Here is a 9,354-nt window from a genome sequence, read left to right as displayed (position 1 = left end):
GATGCCTTCAGGGGCATCCCCAAGCTTAGGCTTTTGGTTGTCCTTGAATATCTTGGGGTGCCATGGGCATCCCCAAGCTTAGGCTCTTGCCACTCCTTATTCTATAGTCCATAGAATCTTACCCAAAACTTGAAAACTTCACAACACAAAACTCAACAGGAAATCTCATAATCTTCGTTAGTGCAAGAAAGAAAAACCACCACATAAGGTACTGTAATGAACTCATTCTTTATTTATATTGGTGTTAAACCTACTGTATTCCAACTTCTCTATGAGTCATACCCCCCGATACTAGCCATAGATGCATCAAAATAAGCAAACAACACGAAAAACAGAATCTGTCAAAAACATAACAGTCTCTAGCAATTTGTAACTTTTGAATACTTCTGGAACTCTAAAAATCCTACCAAAATAGGAAGTCCTGGAAAATTTGTCTGTTGATCTACATAAAAAAGTATCAACACAAAAGCACGTTTCTGTGAATTACTAAAATTATTTTCGTGCGTGCAAAGTTTTTGTTTTTCAGCAGAATCAAATTAACTAGCACCGTAGGTTATCCTATAGGTTCTACTTGGCACAAACACTAATTAAAACATGAAAACACATCAAAACATAAGCTAGATGAAATATTTATTACTAAAGAGAAGCAAAAAGTAAGAAACAAAAATAAAATTGGGTTGCCTCCCAACTAGCGCTATTGTTTAACGCCCCAAGCTAGGCATAAAAGCGAGGATAGATCTAAGTAGTGCCATAATAATAAGATAGATCACGAAAACTCATCTCATACTCTCTACGTTCAGCAGAAAGTTTTCTTTGTGGCAAGAAAAAGTAATCAAAAGGGCTAAATTTAATGGGACAGAAGTCTCCAACATCAATCTCGGGAGGTATGGGTTCCTCCTTTGGCCCTTCATATTGCACAACCAATTCATCAATATAAACATTCTTTTGACAGAACCTCTTGAGTCTACACTCAAGGGAATATCCTAGCTCATTATTTCGAATAGAAAAATCATTATTAAGTTCAGAAATTTTATGAACTAGAACAGTGGTAGGAACCTTTTTTCTAAGGTTTTCATTAAAAGCATCATAATCCAAAGCTTGGAAACGCATTATTTCCTCTTGATCGAATAGGATCGCCTCCATGGGAGGATGGCCAACGTCCACCCTATAGTAGCTGCGCGCTTAACAGAAGAATGCTTTGTATTAGAAAATTCTACGAAAATTCTTTGTATGCAAGGATGCATGTGCATAAACTATCTTTCAAGTTCAACTATAAGCATGACAATAACATCCACAAGACTACTAGTTCTGTGTAGAATAGAACTACCCATAGAAGGTAAAGAACCAACACAAGTAAAGAAATCTTGAATAACCCCTTTTCCAATAATATTACCACTATTGACTCGAAACTTTTTAGTATGTAAGATAGGGGGTTCTTCAGCAGGAGCATCAGAATTTTCCATGGCAGACAAAAGCGAGAGGGAAGAAGAGGGAGAACGAAAAAGAGAGGGCGAATAAAATGGCAAGGGTGAAGTGGGGGAGAGGAAAACGAGAGGCAAATGGCAAATAATGTAATGCGAGGGAGATGAGTTTGTGATGGGTCCTTGGTATGTCTTGACTTGAGTGAAGACCTCCCCTGCAACGGCGCCAGAAATCCTTCTTGCTACGTCTTGAGCTTTCATTGGTTTTCCTTGAAGAGGAAAGGGCGATGCAGCAAAGTAGCGTAAGTATTTTCCTCAGTTTTTGAGAACCAAGGTATCAATCCAGTAGGAGGCTCCTCAAAAGTCCCACGCACCTACACAAACAAACAAGACCCTCGCAACCAACGCAATAAAGGGGTTGTCAATCCCTTCACGGCCACTTGTGAAAATGAGATCTGATAGAGATAATATGAAAAGATAAATATTTTTGGTATTTTTATGATATAGATTGCAAAGTAAAATATGCAAATAAAAGTAGATGGAAAATTTATATGATAAAAGGTAGACCCGGGGGCCATAGGTTTCACTAGTGGCTTTGATAAAGGCGGGGTGTCCCGATCTTTTGATGAGATGATAACTATCGATTTGGTGGAGAAGACTTTGACGATCCGACTACAAACGTGCAACGACGTTGCGCGTTAGCAATCGCTAAACCAACTCTGAGAGGTAATTGACCACACTGGAGCACGATCAACCTGACCACGAAGGTCTATTCCTGCAAGCAACCGAAGAACAAGCAAGAATATGATAAAAGCAATCTGAATATTGCGAATATGTATGAAGTATTGATAATGGTGGGGATCCGAAAAGTGGTCTTGGTCTGGTCGTTGGACACAAACGAAGCACACGAAGTTGCAATGGCTAACTTTTAAGTAAACAAATCCCCCAGGGAAAATCTACTAGATGGATCTACTTATATAGGAGCAAGGGGTGGCGGCCAAGGAGGTGGGAGGACGTCCCAAGGCAGCCTAAAATTAACCCTAGGTCGTACAAGGCCAATGGGCCCAAGTGGAGGTGATGTAACACCTTTGGACTTGTAGTTTGACTCGGATTCTGCTGCAGCATCAGATTGTTTCATCCATAACTCAATGCTCCGGATGAATTTGAAGGTGAATCCAATTGGGCTAAAAAGTGCACGAAATCTAGTTTCCAACAAAAAAGAGTCACCCAATTTGGAGTCCGTATGAAAAAGTTGTTGGCGTTTTGAGTCAGGTATGTCCGTGTAGTCCGAATCTGAATCCAGAACGTGAGGGACTTGGACTCTATCTTCTCTTGGCCCAAAAGTGACATGAGAGGACTTTTTGAACATCACCTAAATTTATCCTTTTCCCTTATCTTCATATGTGGATTGTACAAATGTCCCATTCACCTGCAATTAGACAAAACACAAAAGTGTGTGAAGTATTTTTGTTCTGGATAACATAAATAGATTATTGAATAGTTTGCACTATAAATCACCTGACAAATATGCATGTATACAATATTTTTGGTCTTATCCAAGGTAGTCATGTCCTCATCAGGCTTCTCTCAAGATAGCATAAGTATTATGGTCGGTGAACAAATTATTGTTGAGCAATTGATAGAAAAGCGCATAGTTATGAGATTATCTAGGCATGATCATGTATATAGGCATCACGTCCGTGTCAAGTAGATCGACTCCTGCTTGAATCTACTACTATTACTCCACACATCGACCGACTCCTGCCTGCATCTAGAGTATTAAGTTCATAAGAACAGAGTAATGCATTAAGAAAGATGACATGATGTAGAGGGATAAACTCATGCAATATGATATAAACCCCATCTTTTTATCCTCGATGACAACAATACAATACGTGCCTTGCTACACCTGCTGTCACTGGGAAAGGAAACCGCAACATTGAACCCAAAGCTAAGCACTTCTCCCATTGCAAGAAATATCAATCTAGTAGGCCAAACCAAACAGATAATTCGAAGAGACTTGCAAAGATAACTTAATCACACATAAAAGAATTCAGAGGAGATTCAAATATTTCTCATAGATAAACTTGATCATAAACCCACAATTCATCGGATCTTGACAAACACACCGCAAAAAGAGTTACATCGAATAAATCTCCAAGAAGATCGAGGAGAACTTTGTATTGAGATTCAAAGAGAGAGAAGAAGCCATCTAGCTAATAACTATGGACCCGAAGGTCTGTGGCAAACTACTCACAACTCATCGAAGAGGCCTTGGAGATGATGTAGAGGCCCTCCATGGTTGATTCCCCCTCCGGCGGAGCGCCGACGAAGGCTCCAAGATGGGATCTCGTGGATACAAAAGGTTGTAGTGGTGGAAATAGTTTTTCATGGTGCTCTCAGATGGTTTCGGGTATATATAGGAGGAAGAAGTAGGCCGGTGGACGCTCGAGGGGCCCACGAGGGTGGGGGCACGCCCACCCCCAGGGGGCGCCGGGCACCCTCGTGGCCGCCTCGTTCGTTGCTTGACGTCCACTCCAAGTCTCCTGGATTGCGTTTGTTCCAAAAAGATTGCTCCCGAAGGTTTCATTCCGTTTGGACTCCATTTGATATTCCTTTCCTTCGAAATACCGAAACAGGCAAAACAACAGCAATTCGGGCTGGGCCTCCGGTTAGTAGGTTAGTCCCAAAAAATGATATAAAAGTGTAGAGTAAAGCCCATAAACATCCAAAACGGGTAATATAATAGCATGGAACAATCAAAAAATATAGATACGTTGGAGACGTATCAACTAGCATGCAATTTCAATGTTATGCTACTGTAAATTTCAAGTTTCTTTTTGCCCGTAGTTATTTTGAAATGGTTTTTTCTGTCACTGTATATACTAGCTCATGTGGTAATATGCTAGTTCTTTTGCTTTTGAAACAAAACTAACCATTTATTTTGATTTCAACGGGAGTGCTATGTGGAATAAACTATGTGGATTAGAGAGTATGTGATTCGTGCTTTCCATGTGGTGATTTTACAGGTTGTTGAATCTTAGAGGAGGGGGAAATTCACTAAACCTGAGAAAAGGAGTCGGAATTGAAGGATTTTCTAACCTGTGCTTCTTCTCTTGTATGATCTATCATGGTTGTCTCCAGTTTGTTAATTTTCATATCTTTACACTTTCCAGTAGTTCAATTGTTGATGTATAGTGTTGGGAAACATAGCATGCAATTTCAAAAAAAATCCTATGCTCACGCAAGATATATCTAGGAGATGCATAGCAACAAGAGGGGGAGAGTGTGTCCACATACCCACGTAGACCGAAAGCGGAAGCGTTTGCTTAACACGGTTGATGTAGTCGAACGTCTTCTCGTTCCGACCGATCGAGTACCGAGCATATGGCACCTCCGAGTTCTGCACATGTTCAGCACGATGACGTCCCTTGAGCTCTTGATCCAGTAGAGGGTCGAAGGAAGGAGTAGATGAGTTCCGTTAGCACGACGGCGTGGTGACAGTGATGGTGATGTGATCCACGTAGGGCTTTGCCTAAGCACCGCGAGAATATGACCGGAGACGTAAACTATGGAGGGGGGCGCCACACACGGCTAAGAGCTATTGTTGTGTCTCCTAGGGGCACCCCCGTATATAAAGGAGGGAGAGGGGAGGAGGCCGGCCTAGGGCGCGCCAAGTGGGGAGGAATCCCACTTGGACTCCTAGTCCTATTCGCCCCGTCCTTCTATCGGAGGGGGGAAAGGGGGAAGGAGAGGGAGAGGGAGAAGGAAAGGGGGGCCGCGCCCCCTCCCATTGTCCAATTCGGACACCCCATGGGGGGGCATCCCCTTGTGGGCTACTTTACCTCTCCCCTATGGCCCATTACTTCCCCGGGAGGTTCCGGTAACCCCTCGATACTTTGATAAATACCCGAAACACTCCGGAACCATTCCAGTGTCCGAATACTATCGTTCAATATATCAATCTTTACCTCTCGACTATTTTGAGACTCCTCTTCATGTCCGTGATCTCATCCGAGACTCCGAACAATATTCGATCACCAAAACACATAACTCATATAATACATATCGTCATCGAATGTTAAGCGTGCGGACCCTACGGGTTCGACAACTATGTAGACATGACCGAGACACCTCTTCGGTCAATAACCAATAGCGGAACCTGGATGCTCATATTGGTTCCCACATATTTTACGAAGATCTTTATCGGTCGAACCACAATGTCAACATACGTTATTCCCTTTGTCATCGGTATGTTACTTGCCCGAGATTCGATCATCGGTATCTTCATACCTAGTTCAATCTCGTTACCGGTAAGTCTCTTTACTCGTTCCGTAATGCATCATCCCGCAACTAACTCATTAGTCACATTGCTTGCAAGGCTTCATATGATGTGCATTACCGAGAGGGCCCAGAGATACCTCTCCGATACTCGGAGTGACAAATCCTAATCTCGATCTATGCCAACCCAACAAACACCTTCGGAGATACCTATAGAGCATATTTATAATGACCCAGTTACTTTGTGACGTTGGATAGCACACAAGGTATTCCCCCAGTGTCCGTGAGTTGCATAATCTCATAGTCTTAGGAATATGTATTTGACGTTAAGAAAGCATTAGCAATAAAACTGAACGATCATTATGCTAAGCTAATGGATGGGTCTTGTCCATCACATCATTCTGACCCCATTCATCAAATGACAACTCATGTCCATGGCTAGGAAACTTAACCATCTTTGATCAACGAGCTAGTCTAGTAGAGGCATACTAGGGACACGATGTTTTGTCTATGTATTCACATATGTACCGAGTTTCCGGTTAATAAAATTCTAGCATGAATAATAAACATTTATCATGATATAAGGAAATATAAAATAACAACTTTATTATTGCCTCTAGGGCACATTTTCTTCAGTCTCCCACTTGCACTAGAGTCAATAATCTAGATTACATTGTAATGAATCTAACACCCATGGAGTCCTAGTGCTGATCATGTTGCTCCTAGAAGAGGCTTAGTCAATGGGTCTACCACATTCAGATTCGTATGTATTATTCAAATCTCTATGTACCCCTCCTTGACCAAATCTCGGATGGAGTTGAAGCGTCTCTTGATGTGTTTGGTCTTATTGTGAAATCTGGATTCCTTCGCCAAGGCAATCACTCCAGTATTGTCACAAAAGATTTTCATTGGACCCGATGCACTAGGTATTACACCTAGATCGGATATGAACTCCTTCATCCAGACTCCTTCATTTGCTGCTTCCAAAGCCGCTATGTACTCTGCTTCACACGTAGATCCCGCCACGACGCTTTGCTTGGAAGTGCACAAATTGACAGCTCCTCCATTCAATAAAAATACGTATCCGAATTGTAATTTAGAATCATCCAGATCAGTGTCAAAGCTAGCATCGACGTAACCACTTACGACAAGCTCTTTGGCACCTCCATAAACAAGAAACATATCCCTAGTCCTTTTCAGGTACTTCAGGATGTTCTTGACCGCTGTCCAGTGATCCAGTCCTGGATTACTTTGGTACCTCCCTGCTAAACTTATAGCAAGGCACACACCAGGTCTGGTACACAACATAGCATACATGATAGAACCTATGGCTGAGGCATAAATAATGACTTTCATTTTCTCTCTATCTTCTGCAGTGGTCGGGCATTGTGCCTGACTCAACTTCACACCGTGTAATATAGGCAAGAACCCTTTCTTTGATTGATCCATTTTGAAGTTCTTTAAAACTTTATCAAGGTATGTGCTTTGTGAAAGTCCTATCAAGTGTCTTGATCTATCTCTATAGATCTTGATGCCCAATATGTAAGCAGCTTCACTGAGGTCTTTCATTGAAAAACTCTTATTAATGTATCCTTTTATGCTATCCAGAAATTCTACATCATTTCCAATCAACAATATGTCATCCACATATAATATTAGAAATGCTATAGAGCTCCCACTCACTTTCTTGTAAATACAGGCTTCTCCAAAAGTGTGTATAAAACCATATGATTTGATCACCTCATTAAAGTGTATATTGCAACTCCGAGATGCTTGCACCAGTCCATAAATTGATCGTCGGAATTTGCACACTTTGTTAGCACCCTTAGGATCGACAAAACCTTCTGGTTGCATCATATACAACTCTTGTTTAAGAAATCCATTAAGGAATGCGGTTTTGACATCCATTTGCCAGATTTCATAATCATAAAATGCAGCAATTGCTAACATGATTCAGATAGACTTAAGCATCACTACGGGTGAGAAAGTCTCATCGTAGTCAACTCCTTGAACTTGTCCAAAACCTTTTGCAACAAGTCAAGCTTTATAGACAGTAACATTACCATCAGCATCAGTCTTCTTCTTGAAGATCCATTTATTCTCTATGGGTCGCCTATCATCGGGCAAATCCACCAAAGTCCACACTTTGTTCTCATACATGGATCCTATCTCAGATTTCATCGCCTCAAGCCATTTATCAGAATATGGGCTCGTCATAGATTCTTCATAGTTTGTAGGTTCGTCATGGTCAAGTAACATGACTTCCAGAATAGGATTACCATACCACTCTGGTGCGGATCGTGATCTGGTCGACCTACGAAGTTCTGTAGCAACTTGATTTGAAGTTTCATGATCATTATCATTATCTTCCTCTCTAGTTGGTGTAGGCATCACGGGAACGTGTTTCTCAGATGAGCTACTCTCCAAATTGAGAGAAGGTACAATTATCTCATCAAGTTCTAGTTTCCTCCCACTCACTTCTTTCGAGAGAAACTCCTTCTCTAAAAAGGTTCCGTTCTTGGCAATAAAGATCTTGCTTTCGAATATGTGGTAGAAGGTGTACCCAATTGTTTTCTTAAGGTATCGTATGAAGACGCATTTCTCTGATTTGGGTTCGAGCTTATCAGGCTGAAGCCTTTTGACATAAGCATTGCATCCCAAAATTTTAAGAAATGACAGCTTTGGTTTGTTTCCAAACCACAGTTCATACGATGTCGTCTCAACGGATTTTGACGGTGCCCTGTTTAATGTGAATGCAGCTGTCTCTAATGCATAACCCTAAAACGATAGGGGTAAATCGGTAAGAGACGTCATAGATCGCACCATATCTAATAAAGTGTGGTTACGACGTTCGGACACACCATTACGCTGTGGTGTTCCAGGTGGCGTGAGCTGTGAAACTATTCCACATTGTTTTAAATGAAGGCCAAACTTGTAACTCAAATATTCACCTCCATGATCAGATCATAGAAACTATATTTTCTTGTTACGACGATTTCCACTTCACTCTAAAATTCTTGGAACTTTTCAAATGTTTCCGACTTGTGTTTCACTAAGTAGATCTACCCATATCTGCTCAAATGATCTGTGATGGTCAGAAAATAACGATACTCGCCACGAGCGTCAACACTCATTGGACCGCATACATCGGTATGCATTATTTCCAATAACTCATTAGCTTGTTCAATTGTTCCAGAGAACGGAGTTTTAGTCATCTTTTCCATAAGGCACGGTTCGCAAGTATCAAATGATTCATAATCAAGAGATTCCAAAAGTCCATCTTTATGGAGTTTCTTTATGCGCTTTACACCGATATGACCCAAACGATGGTGCCATAAATAAGTTGCACTATCATTATCAACTTTGCATCTTTTGGCATCATTATTATGAATATGTGTATCACCATGATCAAGATTCAACAGAAATAGACCACTCTTCAAGGGTGCATGACCATAAAATATATTAATCATATAAATAGAACAACCATTATTCTCTTATTTAAATAAATAACCGTCTCACACTAAACAAGATCCAGATATAATGTTTATGCTCAACGCTGGCACCAAATAACAATTATTTAGGTCTAAAACTAATCCCGAAGGTAGATGTAGAGGTAGCGTGCCGAGGGCGATCATATCGACCTTGGAACCAT

The sequence above is a fragment of the Triticum dicoccoides genome, chromosome 7B (genome assembly GCF_002162155.2).
Source record: "Triticum dicoccoides isolate Atlit2015 ecotype Zavitan chromosome 7B, WEW_v2.0, whole genome shotgun sequence".
Taxonomy (NCBI): Eukaryota; Viridiplantae; Streptophyta; class Magnoliopsida; order Poales; family Poaceae; genus Triticum; species Triticum dicoccoides.
The sequence above is the reverse complement of the archived record's forward strand: the minus strand, read 5'-3'. Positions refer to the sequence as shown.